Raw genomic sequence first — 21,467 nt, forward strand, 5'->3', positions numbered from 1 at the left:
TTTCCCATCATGAATTTGCATTTACAATAAAAACATGAATACAATATGTTGTTGTAAAATTTATTGTAAAAATTACATAAATTGCTAACAGTGTATACATTTATATATATATATATATACTGCAGGCACTCGGAAGCTATCGAAAAATACAATAAAAGTCCATGGGACCAACCTGTAAAAACATGAATTTATGCTGTGAAAACGGACATTTTAACATGGGGGCTATGGCCATTTGCTCCCTTTTGGGACCTCCCTCTAGCGGATTTTCGATGTATTGCAGTTTTTCGCACTTCCGGGTAGGCTTCATTTTTCAGATTAGAATGTTGTCGCTTGGCGTGAACTCGTGAAATCTCAATTCTCCAGCGGCAGTCATTTGATGATTACATTACCGTTGCTCATCTGTCCATCATTGTATAGAGCCCGCCCTGACAATTTGGTCCGAACAATTTTTGTTCGGGCATAATATAGCTCCTCAACGGATCGATATTCACGATGGAAACACAAACATGGTGAGTATAATCGAGTCGAGCTGAGCTTGTAACGTAACGTTAATGGGAAACCACCACAATGACGATAGCTCAAATAACGTTAGCCCAGAATGTAAAAATAGTAACGTTAGCCCGGTAAGCTTCCTTAGCTCAGGTTATTATTGCATTGATTGCACTTGCTACCGGACAGGCTATTGTAATGTTATTAGCTGCTAGGACTTCTGTTTTGCTGTCTTGTAATCGGGCGTCTTGAAGTCGTGGGGGTTTGCACACTAGCATAAACGTAAGTTATAGCTTGTAGATTTTACGGTCACTGAATAACGTTAACTTACAGAATTAAATGAAGATACCAGGATTTTAATTTAATTAATATTTCAAATAACGAGATTGAAATATGGGCTTTAATTAAATGACAATGTTGGTATCTTCATTTAATTCTGTAAGTTAACTAACGTTATATAGTTAACTGTGATAAAAGCTGAATATAGCATCTGGTATGTTCAGATGTTATAACTTTACTTTGTGCTTGGCCAACCAGTCCAGGTCCAAACTGTTCTTTCCATTCAGTTGTTTTAGGATCTGAACCATTTCAGCATTGGTTTTAATGGGGAAATCAGTGCCACAGGTGTTGAGCAGATACCTCCACTGGACGGGTGACTTGAGCAGATCCTGCATGCAGTTGATGTCCGCTTGAACTCGAGACCAGGAGGCGTAGATCACATTCTCCAGTTTGCTGGCCACAAACACGTTGGTCAGACAGGACGCAATGGCCCTAACTGCTTCTTTAAAGATCTCAGGACCTCCACATGAACACAGTACACATTGTCAGGAGTGTAAATGGCTCTTAAGAGCCTTTCAAACATCTCAATCTTCTCATGGATCAACATGGAGTAAGCAATGGGGAAATCTCTCTCCTCTTTACTGAGAGAAAGCGTCAGAAACCCTCTGTCTCGGATGTAGGATGGACAATCCTTGGTTGCGTTGAGATAAAATGACTCTGATAGCAGGGATGTTTTTTTTTTTCAAGGTCATTAGTTTCTATGGGGTTCCATTTGTGCCAAAAATGAGTCGACTGCTTTGTGCTTTGTACTATAGGCTACATTTGTCCTTGTCAACAGTCATCGTCTAGTTGTTCGAAAAAATTGGTATATGTTGATGTGTGTGCTCTGTTTATGTCGATTTGTTCTGTCGTCCTTACTGTATTGATCCTCCTTTTTCAGAAAAATGAGTAGCCTATGTTGATGTGTATGTCCTTTGTTTATGTCGATTTGATCTGTTGTCCTGTCATCTTGTTCTGTCTTCCGTAGCCTACTTGAACTGTAAGTTAGACCTATAGCCTACTGTCGTCCTGTTCAGTCATATTAACTATTATATATTTAATATATATATTAAAAATTGTATAGACAATTGTAAATGTATCATTTTGATGATTTTTATTATTATGAAAAATAAAATGTACAATTGTCTTTACTATAATAATAATAATAATAATAATAATAATAAAAAATATATAATTATATATATATATATATATATATATATATATATATATATATATATTGTATAGACAATTGTAAATGTATCATTTTGATGATTTTTATTATGAAAAATATTCAATAACTTCACTGTAAATCACTGTATTGTTGCCAAATTCAGTTCACACATCAGTGCTGTCCTGATGGTTATACTGCAACACTTATTTTGGATAAATATATTTTTACATAATTTGTATGATTTTTATTAAACCCCGCGGGCCGGGAAGGGCCGATATTTCCCTCCACTATCCTCGGGCCGCCCTTGATCAAGCATTTGTGTTACAAAATGCAACACATTACTTGTCACGCGCAGCATCTTCTCCGCTCGCACGCATACACCGGGGCCCGGGATAGACTTTACAAATATTTATTTTGTTTAAAAAAATATTCTATATTCTAAAAATATTCTTGTTGAATTATATTAGAGTAGCCTAGTAGGCCTACTCCTCCTGGGCCATCCAAAGTTCATTCTTGTTCATTTTCTGTGAACATCATTGTCATTCATGTTTCTTCATTCGGATCCATTTGCAATCCATTCCATTTTGAATAAACAACCAACGCATGTGTTTACATTTCGTCCTTAAGAATTAAATGAATGTGAAGCAATTTGTACAAATAGAGAGGCTATAGCCTCTATATATAGAGTTATTCGTATTTGTTATACATATATAACAAATGTTATACATATTTGTCATATAACAAATATGTGCTATAGCCTTTAATTAAGCGCATTTAGTTTCATATTTGTTAAAATATTATAATGTTATTTTTTCCCATCTATGTTGATTATGAAAAGTGAACAGCACAAGTAAGGATGCGCAATATATCGGGAGATGAGTGGGTTAGACATGATTTGACCACTTCATTAAGTTTTGTTTTAAAGAAAGCCTTTCTTTAAAGTGAATTTCGTTTTGTATAAATTTTATTTTAATTTTAATCAATTTTTCATCAACCAATTGCCTGTATTTATTAAATAAGAATCAAATATAGCAGACAATGTAATCATGACATGGAGGCGCCGCTGCGCCGCGGTCACTTGCATTGCACTTGAACTGGAGCGCATCTCATCATAAATAAACCGACACTCAGTGTATGCCTCACAGACATGATACATTTATCTAAAGAAAGCTCGAAATTTAAACGAAACAATTCAAAAGGAACAGAAATAGGCTACTCTATGATTATGTGATGTGCATTTCTCCATATGGGCGCGTTCACTAAGGAGATGGCGATCGTGAACTTCATCTTTGCAGCCGAGTCACACTGACAGAAAACACTAGTTTATTAATAAAAATCAATGCATGCCTCACCGGATGTACAAATGCACATCTTGCTTGTTGCACGCACACATATTATGTCGAAATAACGAAATATTATGTTGAAATAACATTATTATTAATAATAAATCTTTAATAATATTGGATTGAATCACTGTAAAAAAAATTCTAACCCTCCCAAATCAAAAATTTCAAGTGACCGATAACATCTAAATTTTTCAATTGGCCCAAGTGAAATTCTTGTTGCAATAGTCTGTTAACATTAGCTCAATGAGAAATAATATGTCAGACTAATTGAAAAATTTAGATGTTATCGGTCACTTGAAATTTTTGACTTGGGGATGTAATTTTTTTTTACAGTGATGTTGAATGTTGTGCTTGTTCAATTTAATAAAATGAATACTTTAATTGTGATAATTAAAATAATTGAATATTAAATATTAAGTGGCCAATGTTGCTCATTTATTAATAGTATTTATATACCGGTATAATAGGCCTATATCTAGCACCCCCTCAGCACCTGCGTTAAAAAAAAAAAAATCTGGCGCCGCCCCTGCATTTATAATGGCCCACGTATTAAAAAATGGTCAGGTTTAAATCAGGCTCGGGCTCATACGGGCTCGGGTAGGATCGGACTTGATTTTTTTGGGCCCGATCTAAGCTCTACAGTGAATTACAGTGAAGTTATTGAATATTTTTCATAAATAATAATCATACAAATTATGCAAAAATATATTTATCCAAACAGGACAGCAGTGATGTGTGAACTGAATTTGGCAACAATAAAGTGAATTACGGTGAAGTTATTGGATATTTTTAATAATAAAAAACATCAAAATTATGCAAAAATACATTTTTACCAAAATAAGTGTTGTAGTATAACCAACAGGACAGCACTGATGTGTGAACTGAATTTGGCAACAATACAGTGAATTACAGTGAAGTCATTGAATATTTGTCATAAATAAAAATCATAAAAAATATCCAAAAATACATTTTTACCAAAATAAGTGTTGTAGTATAACCAACAAGAAGTTATTGAATATTTTTAATAATAAAAATCATCAAAATCATACATTTACAATTGTCTATACAATTAAAAAAAAAATTGTAGTATAACCAAACGGACAGCAGTGATGTGTGAACTGAATTTGGCGACCGTACAGTGAATTACAGTGAAGTTCTTGAATATTTTTCATAAATAAAAATCATAAAAATGATGCAAAAAGATACTTATACAAAATAAGTGTTGTAGAATAACCATCAGGACAGCAGTGATGTGTGAACTGAATTTGGCGACAGTACAGTGAATTACAGTAAAGTTATTGTATATTTTTAATTGTTTACACAATTAAAAATATATTTTTCCCAAAATAAGTGTTGTCGTAGTACGGTGACGCATTGCTGCCACATACATATTATTTTTTCCACTCAATTATGTCGTAATAACGAGATCTTATGTCGAAATAACGAGATGTTATGTCGTTAAAACGACATATTTTTCTCGTAATAACGAGATGTTATGCCATTAAAACGACATATTTGCTTGGCCTTATAAGGACATGTGTAGTCATGTACAAAATATGCCTTTATCCACATAAAATTGATAGCCAATCATGTCTTTATCATACATCTACTTTCAAAAAGCTGAAGAAATAGCAGCCCCCAATAGACATTAATGTTAAAAGATCAAATTCTGTACACACCTTATTAATAAAGCATTTAAAATAAAATAAAGCACCTACAATAAAGCACCTTTATAGCAACCCTTTATTATAAAGAAAATCTTGTCTTTCTATGGGAGGATGGCATTGCGGTGCACAGCAAATCCTTTAAATGGTATTCAATGCAAAACAAAAATTAAAAATATAACTAGCCAATAAAATAAACAAATTATTGTGGCATTAATTAGCCTACAAACAATATTTATTTTAAAGTCTAAACGAATTTATTTAAAGAAAAACACCAGCGTTGGGCGTTTATCTGTATATGGCTAAGTGTTTCAGTCGTCCTTTTCAAATGGCGCAAGAAAATGCAACAGAATTTGATTTGTTAAACATGAAGAGGACTTATCCGTCTGGCATGGCCGCTCGCTCTAACGTTAACCTGGATAAATGTTCGCTATTGTTAAGCGCATATCCGAGTGTTTGTGGAGCGCGCACTGCATGACATGGAGGCGCCGGTGCCATCACTCGCATTTTCCTATCAACAGTGGAAACAACTTAAAATTCTCCATCATTTCTGGTCATACAGAAAATAATAATACATCAGTCGCAACTACTTTTATTTGTGTAAACTCACAACAACAAGAAAACGTTGTGCTTTTGTAAAATAAAAGAAAACGAACAGGGCGCGCTTTCATGATCTCTATGAATTTGAGAGCGTCTCAAAAATGAACTGAAAAACAGTGTATAGACAAGCCTCACAGACATGAGAAATATAGCTATCTAGGCCTATATAAAGCTTATAAAAAAATCCAACGAAAAAATCCAATCGAAAGCAAATACGTATGGGGTAGCCTACCATCTGATTATGTAATCCTGTCCGTATGAAAGGCGCATAGGCTACACTCCGCACACTGCGGAGTGCGGAGATGTATGGAGATATGTTTGCAGGCAGCCTACACTGATTTAGAAAAGACTAGTTTATTAATAAACAATTAAAATGCTTCGTTATTTTTTTCAGACACATTTATTATCATTAGCCTACTTTTGCCGGTGCTTTGCGGCAAGTTTTATGTATGCGCTTGAGCGCGGAATAAGCTATACATGCACCCAGGATAGAATATAAACGTGCGATTAGTCCTAATTGCTTGAATGACTACTAGCCTAGGAAAATCATATGGCAACTCTAATCAATAGCCTACATTTCATATTTTACATTATTTAATTATTATCCAGCTCTTTACATTAAATTGAGTTAGCATAATTAGTTCATGAACTAATAAAATCATAAAATAAAGTTTAAATTAAGATACTAACCATATATTTATATATAGCATTGCTTATTCCACCACACAAATGACTGTTTATAAGGTGACAATCCGTTATACATGTGAAGATTTTAGGCTGTATCTTTAAGATTTTTGTATTGTATTGTATCTTCTGTTATAAAGACGAAGATTGACATTTCGTTAATTAAAGGGATCCTTCACCTCTGGGAAGATGAATGTGTATTTAAAATAGGTCATTTATGTAGAAGAAATGTGAAGATTTTTTTTAATTTGGAGCTTTCTAGACTGAGAAAAGCCAGAAAATGTATTTTTGGCTTATGTGGATGAAAGACAACAACTCCCAGAATGCACTTGCTTCACTGCCCTAGGAGGCCACGCCTACCGGTAAGACAGCGCAGTTGAAAACAAGGTTAGGCTACCCTATGGGGCTACCAGTGAGTCTCCGTGACGAGTCTGCCTGGGATTTCGGGATCGCCCAAAATGTCCGGGATTCGGCTTTTACGTTCTACAGTCGCCATTCATTCATCATGTTTACTGTGGCGAGCAGGACGAGGCTGACGGCCGCGGGAGAACGGCGCGAGGCCGGTGGCGTCATTACTGAGACGCGCCGGTCTCGCAACGGAGGTGCAGGAATTTTCTTAGCAATGTTTAAAACGCACATCAACCGATCACTTGATTAGCGTTCATGTAAACACTACATTCAGACTCACCGGTCAAAATAAGAACACAATGTTGTAAAAAATAAACAACTTAGGCTATGTTCTGTTAGATGTGTTTTGACTACTTTTTGTTTAATTATATCTCTAGGTAATGAAGATAGCCCATTAACAAAAATAAATCTTATATATAATATATTATATTAAAAAAAACTTATAGGCCTATATAAAATATATTTAAATTGATTGATTTATTTTTGTCTGATTAAGGGCTGCTACTATTTGCTTAAGCTTTTTGAACGTAGAAGTGTGATAAAGGCGTGATAGGCTATCAATTTTATGTGGATATAAAGGCATATTTTGTACATGACTACTACACATGTCCTTATAAGGCCAAGAAAATATGTCGTTTTAACGACATAACATCTCGTTGTTATGAGAAAAGATGTCGTTTTAACGACATAAGATCTCGTTATTACGACATAATTGAGGGGAAAAAATAATATGTATGTGGCAGCAATGCGTCACCGTATAACCAAAAGGACAGCAGTGATGTGTAAACTGAATTTGGCGACAGTACAGTGTATTACAGTGAAGTTATTGAATATTTTTCATAATAAAAATCATCAAAATTATACATTCAAAATTGTATATAGAAATAAAAAAATATATTTTTCCCAAAATAAGTGTTGTAGTATAACCAATAGGACAGCAGTGATGTGTGAACTGAATTTGGCAACAATACAGTGAATTACAGTGAAGTTATTGAATATTTTTCATAATAAAAATCATCAAAATTATACATTTACAATTGTCTATACAATATATATATATATATATATATATATATATATATATATATTTTTTTTATTATTATTATTATTGTATAGACAATTGTAAATTTTATTTTTCATAATAAAAATAATCAAAATGATACATTTACAATTGTCTATACAATAATAATAATATAGCCTATATATATATATATATATATATATATATATATATATATATATATATATATATATATAATCTTTTTTTTTTTCTTCTTCTTCTTTTTTTTAAATAGGTGTAGTAGTATAACCAAAAGGACAGCAGTGATGTGTGAACTGAATTTGGCGACAGTACAGTGTACAGTGTATAAAATTATTAATCCAGGAAGTTCGAACAAGACAACAGTTAAGACGACAGAACAAGACGACAGAACAGGAGGACAGTTAAGACGACAGAACAGGACGACAGTTAAGATGACAGAACAGGACGACAGAACAGGACGACAGTTAAGACGACAGAACAGTATGGAAGGCGAACGAGGACAAAAGTCTTTAAACGAAACGCGTGATTTTCGGCCGCGTCAACACGCACCGTTTGTCCGCGTTAACGCGACAATACGCACAACAGCCAATGAAATTGCTGTATTTGAGACTATATTTGCATATGTGACGCGATGGTACGTTGGTATATACGTATACAAACATCAGACGTCATGTTTATTCATGAAGGATATCATAATGGTATACTGGTATGCACGTATGCAAACATCAGACGTTCTATTTGTTCATGAGGGATAATGCATTGGTACGTTGTGAGTGATGTCAATCTTATGTCATGATTTGTCATGCCCTTTTAAGTTGTTCGTTTAACGTTCTTTCTCAGGATAGAAAAGTCAACAGCTTAAATGATGGCTCTTTTATTTTAGCAAACTGCCAAAAAAAACTTTTCAGACTGTGTGCAGCTGAACTAAGAAAAGCTTAAGATTGCACAGCACTGATAAGCATGAATGGCAGAAGAAAAATACTGCAATTAAAAAACAAAACAAGAGACAATTATTTTAATGTAAGCAATAAAAAACTGCACACATCAGCTGTGGAATTAAAGAAAAGAAATGCGCGTTTAACTAGATTAAGGCATACTCCTGTCTTAATTTAAACCCTGTCCACCACCCCCAAAGGTTTCACAAAGTTATTTTTGCCACTGTAACTTATGGCTTCCTAAAGACATGTTTATGGGTAAATAAATGAATAATAATAATAAAATATATACCAGGGCTCAACATTTAAGCCTTTTCATTTGTCCAACACGTTCAAACTGCATTAAATAATGTAATGAGATTATTTAAAATATTTTTTGAATATACAAATAATAAATATTATTTGTACATAGAAATAATATTATAAACCGCCAGTAGGAGGCGGCAGGCGACCGACTTAATGAGTGAGTCATTTATTCAAATGGCTGATTCATTCAGGGATTAGGCAGTTGTAAATGAATAGGAATTCATTTAATCTTTGACTCAACTGATTCATTCAAAACACTGAAAAATTCTCTTTCACTTGCCCCTTCAAAAATCCACTTGGCCCAACCACGCGTAAATGTCGAGCATATTAAACATATTACATATTTTAAATATATATTAGCCTACATATTTTAAATATAATGTACTAATTTCATTATAGCACTCATCTATGGAGGCAGATTAGTCTCAAATATAAATCACGCAAAAAACATGATTCACAAATGCGTAGACAATTTCACATGCATGAAACCTAATTCACGTACACAAAAAAAAAATCCACGTGCGTGAAAAAAAAATATATATTCACAAAAAGCAATTCACATGCGCAAAATAAAATTATATACTCATAAAATACATTTCACAAATGCAAAACACAATTCGTAGATATACAACTGTGCACAAAAACCTTTGAATGTTTAAAATGTACGAGTGTATCCTTGCATTTGAATGTGCAAATCGTCATTCACGTACGAATTGCCTTAGATATGTGTGTGTGTGTTTTTGAGACTTTCCTGGCAGCATAATACTTGTAACACAGAGCAGTCGTACTCTTTAGCCAATCAGATTTAAACTTATCAATCGACCAATCAGTATCACGTGAGGGCGGGCCTACCTGAATGTTACGTCATCAGCTTTCGACCAGTTCATGGCTGAGCAGAGGTAAGTGAAGTTAATCGTTCATTTCTGTGTTAACTGAAGTTAAAGAAGTTTGAGATCAGTTGAAGCAATAGTTTATTAACTGCTGTTTAGTCCACATGTGAATATAAACATTTATTTTTAGTATTGATGGATTTTCATGTCCTGTCCACCACACATTCAACTGATGATAATGTATGTAATGACGTGCATATATAGGAGACATGTTTTGATCTGCATATATTATGTAGTTTTATTGTTTCAGATTTCCAAGACAGATGATGTATGAAGTTGCAGACAACCAGTACTGTGATCTTACCATTTCTACTGTAATTCTTTGAAAACAGTCATGTTGCAAGCCATCCATTTTGACAGTTGTTTCAACAAGTGGTTGAAAGTGATGCATTGTTACTGTATTAATTTGTCTCCTGCGGACTATATGTACACGCTTTAGGAATAAAGCCTTGCTATGCATGAATTATTAAATGTTCTTGTAAGAATTAAAAGATCCAGACATAGTTCAATTTGATGTACACGTTTTATTAATTTGAAAGTTTCCGAATCCTTTGGAAATAAAATATATAAAATGACTTGATCATGATTAATGTTCCTGTTACATATGAAGATCATGAACTGACAGTCTAAACTGTGAAGCACAATATTCAGTACAGAGAAATATACGTCTCTTCAGGAGTTGTGAGATCCAGTCAGAGTGTACTTTGCTTTTAAAGTATATAAATATAAGTGCAATACATCAAGTGAAAAGTTAAAAAATGAATTGTGTTCAGTCCGGTCATCAGTAGACCTCTCTGTTAGGACATATAAGATTTTGTCCTGATATTTAAAGTACTAAAACCCTATAGTACAAGAGGTGCAGATGGAGGACGAGGGAGATTAAGTGATGGTATTTGAATAGAGTTTACGGAGTAATCTAAGTCGCATAATCTTAATTGCCTCTCTATGATAAGTACCTTTGTTTTATCAGCATAAAATCAGATTTGCCTATTGTACTAGGCAAAGTAAAATTAATGCTTCACAATATTGTCCTGTGAGACGTTAAGATGACAATAAAAAACCTTATTTAAAAACCTTGACATTACAATACAGCATAAGGAAATGCATGTTGAATATATTGGTAACACTCTACAATAAGGTACAATAACTAAGTTAACATTAGTTCATGTATTAAATAACCATGAGCAATACATTTGTTGCTGTGTTTCTTAATCTTTGTTAACGTTAGTTAAAAATACAGCTGTTCATTGTTAGTTTACAGTGCATTTACTAATGTTAACAAGATTTTAATGAAGTATTAGTAAATGTTAACATTAACAAAAAATAATAATGGCTGTTCACGTGCAGTTCATTATTAGTTCATGTTAACTAATGAAACGTTTTAATAAAGTGTTACCAATTAAGACATAAATACAAAAAAAAAAGTATAAAAGAGAATAAAGAAACAACATGAATTAAGATGTTCGTGACTGCTATCCAGATGTCACACCAAAGGTGAGTAATCCTGAAAAATGCAGGGAAACAAGTGTTAATAATAATTTAACATCATACACAAATGGCAAAAAACACTGGCTGCTCATTAAAATAGGTCTATTCACTATTTAAAGAACAATCTCGATGGGTATTGACCACAGATGATTGTTTTGCAATCATTAGTGTGATTGTAGCTGTGAGAGCTGTCTGTACCTTCAGCTAAAATACAAAAAAACAAGCATCATTCTTCTTCATTTTTGACACGATATGGGACATCTGATTACAACAACACTTACTTACATCAGTTAATAGTTCATAAACTATTGCTTCAACTGATCTCAAACTTCTTTAACTTCAGTTAACACAGAAATGAACGATTAACTGCACTTACCTCTGCTCAGCTCAGCCATGAACTGGTCGAAAGCTGATAATGTAACATGTAGGTAGGCCCGCCCTCACGTGATACTGATTGGTCGATTGATAAGCTTAAATCTGATTGGCTAAAGAGTACGACTGCTCTGTGTTACAAGTGTTATGCTGCCAGGAAAGTCTCAAAAACACACACACACATATATAAGGCGATTCGTACGTGAATGACGATTTGCACATTCAAATGCAAGGATACACTCGTACATTTTAAACATTCAAAGGTTTTTGTGCACAGTTGTATATCTACGAATTGTGGTTTGCATTTGTGAAATGTATTTTATGATTATATAATTTTATTTTGCGCATGTGAATCGCTTTTGTGAATATATTTTTTTTTTCACGCACGTGGATTTTTTTTGTGTGTACGTGAATTAGGTTTCATGCATGTGAAATTGTCTACACATTTGTGAATCATGTTTTTTGCGTGAATTATATTTGAGACTAATCTGCTTCCATACTCATCAGCCTGCAGCATCCAAGACGATGTTTACTGTACAACACACAGAGACAGAACAGCACAAACAAACTCATAGTCATAGCAGAACATTTCTCCATTCATATTTTGTTTCCATTTATGTTGATTTATAAAAAAGTGAACAGCACGAGTAAGATAGAATGCGCAATATATCGAGAGACATGGAAAGGTTGATTGAGACATGATTTTGACCACTTCATTAAGTTTTGTTTTGTAGAAAATCTTTCTTTAAAGTGAATTTCGTTTTGTATAAATTGTATCTTAATTTTAATCAATTTTAATAGGAGGCCAATATAACCCAGCAAGCAATTTTGCATCTAATAGACGTCTAATAGCCGTCAAAACATAACCCAGACGTCTAGGCTAAAACGAGGCTAATTTTGGGCTGTCAGTGAAAATCTAATAGACGTCTAAACATAGCCCAAGAATAGACAGCTATTGAATGACTACATATATACGTCTAATAGACGTCTAACCATAGTCCAAAAATAGACAATTAGACAGCTATTGAATGACTATATTTATACGTCTAATAGACGTCTAACCATAGCCCAAAAATAGACCAGTCATCAATTAGACAGCTATTAAACGACTACATATATACGTCTAATAGACAGCCAATATGGGTCTAGGCTAAAACAAGGCTGATTTTGGGCTGTCAGTGAAAATCTAATAGACGTCTAACCATAGCCCAAGAATAGACTAGTCATCAATTACACTACATATACATGTAATAGACAACAAAATGAGACATAAGGATTCTTTTCACTCAAATATAACAGGTTCTCATAAAGCAAAATCCATCCAAACTAATTGATTATAAAGGGATTTATTTAGAACAATTATATTAACAACTTAGACAACATTCAAACATAAAAATGAACAAATAAAATATTGGAAAATATGTAAAACAACTTAAGATACTAAATTTTTTTTAAGAATTAATTGTTAGCTTTATATCCATAACCACCACCTGCTCTCCCTGGTGCTTGTTTAAAATGACCAGATATTGCATTTTTTATTTCCCATTCAGTCGCCGAAGGAAAGTTGGTCATCAGTGCGTCTGCCAAATGAGAAAAAGAAAAAAATTATTGCTCAAGAAAAGCATTGTTGACAATCATTTTTAACTAATTACAGTCATTCCCTTTTGCTAGGATGCACACTAGAGCTGGCCAATATAGAGTTAACGGAAGATAGATTGAGACTATATAATTTATATCAATATAGACAATTTATATCAATATTATTAATAAATTAATATAAATAATTGAACATTTTTGCCTGCATAATGGTGATGCATTAATTATATATATATATATATATATATATATATATATATATATATATATATATATATATATATATATATATATATATATATACACACATACACACACACACACATACATACACATACATATACATACATATACATACATATACACATACATATATTTTAGGGGCGTAACGATACACGTACTGAACCATTCTGTACGAGGCTTTCGGTTCGATTTCAGTACGGATTTTTAAACAGAACTGTTCGTTAGACAATTTTTCCTGCTGACCAAAATTTTTTAATTACAAATGTAGGCACGTCAAAAAGCGCGCTCATAATGTAAGAGAAATCATAACAAATCGTGCTCTTTCAGGTAGTGACCATATAGACCTGCATTATATGACTGACTGACAGACAAGAACAGTTTGACTTAAAAATATCAAAATTGAAACTACTGCGGAAACAAAGACCTCTTAAATTCTTAACATCTTAAATTCCCTTAAGGTAAGCTAAAACATACCAAAATTTAATTTCAAAGTGAACTCTCTCTATAAATCATTCTTTATCACTTACTCATATAACTCTAATGAACATAAAAAGATACTTATAGGGGTAGTTCACTTAAAAAAAAAAAAAATCATGTAAGCATTTACTCACTTTTACTTGGTTTCAAACCTGTATGGCTTTCTTCTGTTGAACACACACAAAAAAAATATATTTTGAAGAATGTTGGTAACAAGACATTTAATGGTAGTCAGTGACAAGTGTTCTGTATATTCAATTGCTGTACTTTGTTGACTGATTGCTGGAGTATTTGCAATAAACAGGGTCTTTAAATCAAATAAAGTGGATTACATCACTCCAGTTCTGAGGTTTTTACACTGGCTATCTGTCTGTCAAAGAATTCATATCAAAATACTACAGCTGGTTATTAAATTAATTAACATTTTAAGGCCAAAGTAAATTTCTAATCTTCTGATGCATTATGAACCATCCAGAGCAGACCTCTCAGGTCATCTGGGACAGTAGCCAGCTACTTTTATATCCCCAAAGTCAAAACAAAACATGGAGAAACAGCATTCAGTTTTTATGCACCATATATCTGAAACAAATTCACTGAAAACTGAATGTATGCTGCATATTTTAATTCTTTTAAATCAAGTTTAAAGACTTTACTGTTTGCCACTACCTTTTATTAATTGGAAAGGAAAATTATTATTTTTTATAATTTCTTTTCATGTTGCACTATGTTGCTGTTAAGTTTTATGTAAAGTACTTTGAAAATTTGCATTAAATCAAAAACTATTATTTCTTACTCTAATCTAAAAACAAAAATATATTGGTATCTTTAATAATAATAAAAAAATAGTAATGATAATATTCATAGTTTCATGCCACCTTGAATTTAGATACATTTTAGATTAAGGGCACACAGTTGCAATAACACGTGTGCAGGTAACGTTAAGTTGTTGGAGAAAAATAGTACTCTGCAATGGTAGCCTAATGTTAAAATGTCACGGTTTCTACACATTATAACAACTAACTAATTTAAACAATGAACATAACAAAAATAACACGCATACTTACAACATCGAAATAGATATTTGAAGGTTTTCAGAGTGTTGCTCGCCCGTTGCTCTCCGACAGCTGCCTCGTGTAAAATAAAATTGAAAATGGAGGAAATGTGTATCGCGAGATCTGGCTAAAGTGATAGTCGCGCAATGCCAGTAGTCCCAGTAGTCATGTCTCAGTAGTGTTTCGATTGTGCCATCTAGCGGTTGAGAAATGCCATTGCATTTGATTTAATTTGAAATGATAGACAGTCATATCGTAGATTGTGTATATGTTATGTTTATGTGTGACAGCAAACATTAAACTGTGTGAGCGAAAACATTAAGACTAATATTCTTACACTATATCGCTGGTCTGAATCAGGGCTATAGCCAAGCCGTCCGTAGACCAGATTGCCTTGATTTCGCCAGGTGGGCTAAAGCAGACCGCATATAGCCCGTCCAATTCGGAGCTAAATAGTGACTACAGATCGACCATGTCGTGAAATGACACATTGAACCTTGTAGATATCATTACCAATGCAAACGTGATGAAATATCAACCATTTCATGCACTGCCTGGCAAAAAAACTACAATTAATCAGTTTTGACTAAAAGTGGGCTACAATAGCCGGGTCTGAATACGAGCTAAATCGTGGCTACGCACAGCCTACACATAACATGTAAAATAAAGCAAACCAAACAACTTGTAATCACAGTAGACTTTGCTTATGTGGCGTTATTATAAGCAAGAGATTTAGAAACCACGATAAGTTTGTACCAGACTACGGCACCCTGGTGGAGAACCAGGGAAATACCTCAACGGAGGACACACAGGTAAGTATTACTCACTGAGGGCAAAGACTTAAACCAGTGAGACCAGGGTCACAATACAAAATATATTTTATTGTATTTAAAACATCACAATTATTCTTAAAATCACATGGTATAGAACATTTCTCTTCAGAGCCAGGTTTCTCAGGGACAAGGCAGGCCGGGCGCAATCGAGAGGCCATCCAACCCTCCCTAAACTCACCCCAAATCAGACTGCAAAGCACTGCAAGGAAATCGTGTCAATGTAAATCACACACTGTGACATGCGTGCCTCTAGATCACGACAACCGGCCTCCCCTGCTCCACCACGACTACACTGGCTCCTGGAGACACACAAAAGATGGTCAATTGATTAAAGAACATTTATACCAAAACACACAATAACATACACAAAGGTGTCACATCAAGAGCACTCCAACCTCCTCACAAGTGAGGCTAACGAGGAGCAGTGCTTAGTTGGCGGAACAGAATCCAGCGCCACACATAAATGAATTATGACGCAAGAAAACCACGGATTAGTCTGAAATAATGTTAAGGAAAATCACTAGACATAATGACTACTAGTGATAGTTCACACGCCGTAGTTACAAAATTAATACCACACAGTGAGACAAAACAACTGTAACCCCAAAAAACAAAAGAAACTATAAAGAATCAAAATAATAAACCAAATAAGCAAAACAGCAGCGGCATCTCCTTAACGTCCTCCCACCAGATAGAGTTTACAGATGAGGAAGTTTCAATTTTAGATGACGTCACTCACGCGCTCCGTGTATGGTTACTCACAATGCGCGCAGACCAATCTGCCAGTCAACACTCACACACCGTTAGCACGAGCAGTAAATCTCTTTCCGTTTAGATGAACAGATAAACACCGCCCAAATGCCCGATATATGGGTACTCAATCCGCCGCAGTTCAGTCCGCCGGCCAACACACACACATTTGCTATGTTAGCTGAGACTGCATACAGCCACCATTCAATGCCTACACCACCAGTAATGCTACAAATCAAACTGGAGATAACCTGGAGTGGGACAGGAAATGCCAGGGGGGAGAAAGCCCGGAATCAGCAAGCCACGTAAACAGATGTCAAAATAAAGGTCTTTAAATACTCGCGCTGCTCTCACCTCATTGGTCCTCTCCCCATCCTCTAATAAACCAATAAACAAGCTCCTTTACCCTGCCACACTTACATGATGGAATATCATACATCTCGCAAGTTATTTTGGAAAAAAATACATTTATCCAGATTAAATGTTATTTGGGCTAAAAGTGGGTTACACATAGCCGGACTATATCGGGTCTATATTTAACCGAGACGTTGAAATGACGGCTATTGCTTGCTGGGAACAGACAATAATCATGGAGGCGCCCCCGCGGTCACTTGCATTGCACGTTAACTGGAACGCATCTAATCCTAGCAACATCGAAACTCAGTGTATGCCTCACACAGACATGAGAAATACATCAAATACACACAGCTTGAAATGTCTTTAAACGAAATAATTCTAAACGAACAGAAAAACGCTATGACAAGCCCAATAAACACTGTTTAATGCCCTGGAGCTGTCTCACTTGTCACGTTTGCTCGATCTCTGCGAATCAGGATCAGGTATTTCTTAAGTTATTCCTTAAAGCATTTCATCTCCATTGTCTAATAAATGCAAAACGTTTCTTGCCTCTCCATATTCAGCTATGAATTACATGAATCATGTCAAACATATTTTCAGTTCAAAACGATGACATTTCTATGAACTAGTGATGGGCGGATCGATCCTGAAGTATCGATACTTCGATACTGACGTGGTATCAAAAAGGATCGATCCTCACATAAAAATATCGATCCAAATGGGTGTTTTTTTTTACCAGTAATTTTTTATTAATTTAGCACGCAATTCAGTGCGTAAAATAAGCTTCTAAGTGGAAAAAAGCGAATGTTAGCGGATAATTGTGTAGGATAGAACTTTTTCTCCTAGTCATCTGGATACAAGACAAAACCAATCAATCACAGAGAGCGTTCGATGCTGGTACTAGTGATGGGCGATACTGCAAATTTCGGTACCGATCCGATACCAAGTAAATACAGGGCCAGTATCGCCGATATCGATACCGATACCAATACTTTTTCATTTTAAAAGCATGCACTTTAATTTGTATGCACTTTCCTGTGCTAGAGCAGTGTGTCATGATTTATGAGGTGAATGCATCATTAATATGATAAATCTGAATACGTTTTCATGACTACTACGCCTAAATATTTTGTGATTTGTGCTCTCAACTCGCCTGTAATTAGTCAGTGACTTTTACAAAACGACCCTAATTACAGTACTAGCCTACTAGTACTAGCCTACTGTTCAAAAATTTGGGGTCTGTAAGATTTTTAATTCTCTTCTGCATTTATTTGATCAAAAATACAGTAAAAACTGTAATATTACAATTTAACATGGGCTATCTGTTTTCTATGCCATAGTAAACTGTAATTTATTCATGTGATCAAAGCTGAATTTTCGGCATCATTACTCCAGTCATGATGATATTTCATTTTAATATGCTGATTTGCTGCTCAGGAAACATTTCTTCTTATTATCAATGTTGAAAACAGTTTCATATTTTTGTGGAAACCATGATACATTTTATGCAGAATTATTTGATGAACAAAGTTGAAAGAACAATTTATATGAAGTAGGTTTTTTTTAACAGTGTAAAACCCTTGACTGTCCCTTTTGATCAATTTAATGCATCGATCCTTGTTGAATAAAAATATTAATTTCATTTTTAAAAAAAACTTACTGACGTCAACATTTTGAACCGTTATGCACACTTTTGGTTTGTTTATTGCGAAATAACTCCCGATTGTTTCTCTGTGTCATCTAAGCAAGGCTTTGTTTCCCAAACGCACTGGGCCTGTGAGCTCAGTGAAGTACCAGCATCGAACGCTCTCTGTGATTGATTGGTTTTGTCTTGTATCCAGATGACTAGGAGAAAAAGTTCTATCCTACACAATTATCCGCTAACATTCGCTTTTTTCCACTTAGAAGCTTATTTTACGCACTGAATTGCGTGCTAAATTAATAAAAAATTACTGGTAAAAAAAAACACCCATTTGGATCGATATTTTTATGTGAGGATCGATCCTTTTTGATACCACGTCAGTATCGAAGTATCGATACTTCAGGATCGATCCGCCCATCACTAGCTGGTACTTCACTGAGCTCACAGGCCCAGTGCGTTTGGGAAACAAAGCCTTGCTTAGATGACACAGAGAAACAATCGGGAGTTATTTCGCAATAAACAAACCAAAAGTGTGCATAACGGTTCAAAATGTTGACGTCAGTAAGTTTTTTTTAAAAATGAAATTAATATTTTTATTCAACAAGGATCGATGCATTAAATTGATCAAAAGGGACAGTCAAGGGTTTTACACTGTTAAAAAAAAACCTACTTCATATAAATTGTTCTTTCAACTTTGTTCATCAAATAATTCTGCATAAAATGTATCATGGTTTCCACAAAAATATGAAACTGTTTTCAACATTGATAATAAGAAGAAATGTTTCCTGAGCAGCAAATCAGCATATTAAAATGAAATATCATCATGACTGGAGTAATGATGCCGAAAATTCAGCTTTGATCACATGAATAAATTACAGTTTACTATGGCATAGAAAACAGATAGCCCATGTTAAATTGTAATATTACAGTTTTTACTGTATTTTTGATCAAATAAATGCAGAAGAGAATTAAAAATCTTACAGACCCCAAATTTTTGAACAGTAGGCTAGTACTAGTAGGCTAGTACTGTAATTAGGGTCGTTTTGTAAAAGTCACTGACTAATTACAGGCGAGTTGAGAGCACAAATCACAAAATATTTAGGCGTAGTAGTCATGAAAACGTATTCAGATTTATCATATTAATGATGCATTCACCTCATAAATCATGACACACTGCTCTAGCACAGGAAAGTGCATACAAATTAAAGTGCATGCTTTTAAAATGAAAAAGTATTGGTATCGGTATCGATATCGGCGATACTGGCCCTGTATTTACTTGGTATCGGATCGGTACCGAAATTTGCAGTATCGCCCATCACTACTATGAACAGTAAAGCCCCGCCTTCTTTGATCTGATTGGTCATCTTAGATTTCAGATGAAAGACTTGTGAACATCACTGAATACTGCAAAATTCACTCTTCCGAAATTGCAATTGACATGAACACTAGCTTTTCCTTTCCCTCAAAAACGTTGAAGAGCCCCACCAATTTATTTCCATGGACTACATGAATATTGGAGTGATCACCCTTTACTTTATAAATAGCTTTTTCCATAGGTATATTTTTACAGCCGTTTGTCAGGTAGGTTGTTCTAAGCTGATGTCACTGTTCTGCACAACCCAATTTAAACAAGTTTAACATGTTCCTGGATCAACTTTGTCAGAGGAATTACCATGATTTAATGATCTGGTATACATCATTTTATTTCAGCTGCAAGTGACCTACCAAAATACGGCCCATAAGACGGGTTCTAAAACAAACACAGGCAAGGTCACGCAATCTCACACTGAAAAAAAACTACTTGTAAGATTTACTTAATAAAATCCTCGTAACAATTTGCACAAGTATATTTTAAGTAAATTTTACTGCCATAATTTCAAGTACAACTTACGTGTCATTATCAAGTAAAATCTACTTAGTATTGAACGTAACGCTCATGAAGAAATTAAGTAAAAATTACCTATTTACATTTCATTTAGAAGCTATATTTATTTAAAGTAATTAAGTAAAGTTTATTTATTGTTTTATAATTAGGAAGCTTGCTTTTATGAAATTATGAAGTAAATCTTACCATTTAAAGGAACACTCCGACTTTTTGGGACTTTAGCTTATTCACAGTATCCCCCAGAGTTAGATAAGTCCATACATACCTTTTTCATTTCTGTGCGTTCTGTAAGTGTTATTTGACGCACCCACCGCTAGCCTAGCTTAGCACAAAGACTGGATGTAAATGGATAATGGTAGCATACTAATCCCAATAAGTGACAAAATAATGCAAACATTTTCCTATTTACATGTTGTGATCTGTATAGTCACAGCGTGTACAAATAACAAGGCTATATGAGACAGAGACCATTTTTAATCGTATTTATACTGGGAACTATATTCTCACTAGGCGTAGGAGCACAGCTAACGTTACTTGGGCGGAGTGATTAGCGCCGCACACGAGACGCCCTGTTGATGGTTCCGTAAACAAAACAAACGTGACTAACTAGCTAGACGTGACTCGTGATCATGGCTGATTTTGAGGAATTGTCAGAGGAATTTTACTGTGTATCAAACCAAGATCCAGAACCATATAGTTTTGAGCCAGAATACACAGACGAGGAGTTACAAACTTTGGAAGCTGTAAGACAAGATGCCGAACAGATTGATGTCGAAGGGAGAATCAGAACGAACATGACCTAATGGTCAGCTGTCCACCAAGTAAGTGATTTTGTTATAATGATCATTCATAGTTCAATGAAATTGTAGTATAGCCATTGCATATAGTGTGGTCATGACAACACAATAATAACAAT

The 21,467-nt window shown here is 34.4% G+C and overlaps 1 pseudogene across 1 annotated transcript; it reads right to left on the reverse strand.

Annotated features, from left to right (window-relative positions):
• Window positions 1-995: 995 nt before the first annotated feature.
• LOC311070995 (beta-1,3-galactosyl-O-glycosyl-glycoprotein beta-1,6-N-acetylglucosaminyltransferase 3-like) lies at window positions 996-1,504 on the reverse strand (annotated as a pseudogene). The gene has a single exon. The product of its transcript is annotated as a beta-1,3-galactosyl-O-glycosyl-glycoprotein beta-1,6-N-acetylglucosaminyltransferase 3-like (transcript).
• Between the last annotated feature and the right edge of the window lie 19,963 nt (window positions 1,505-21,467).

Source organism: Abramis brama, assembly GCF_963993115.1.
Source record: "Abramis brama genome assembly, chromosome: 20".
Lineage (NCBI taxonomy): Eukaryota > Metazoa > Chordata > Actinopteri > Cypriniformes > Leuciscidae > Abramis > Abramis brama.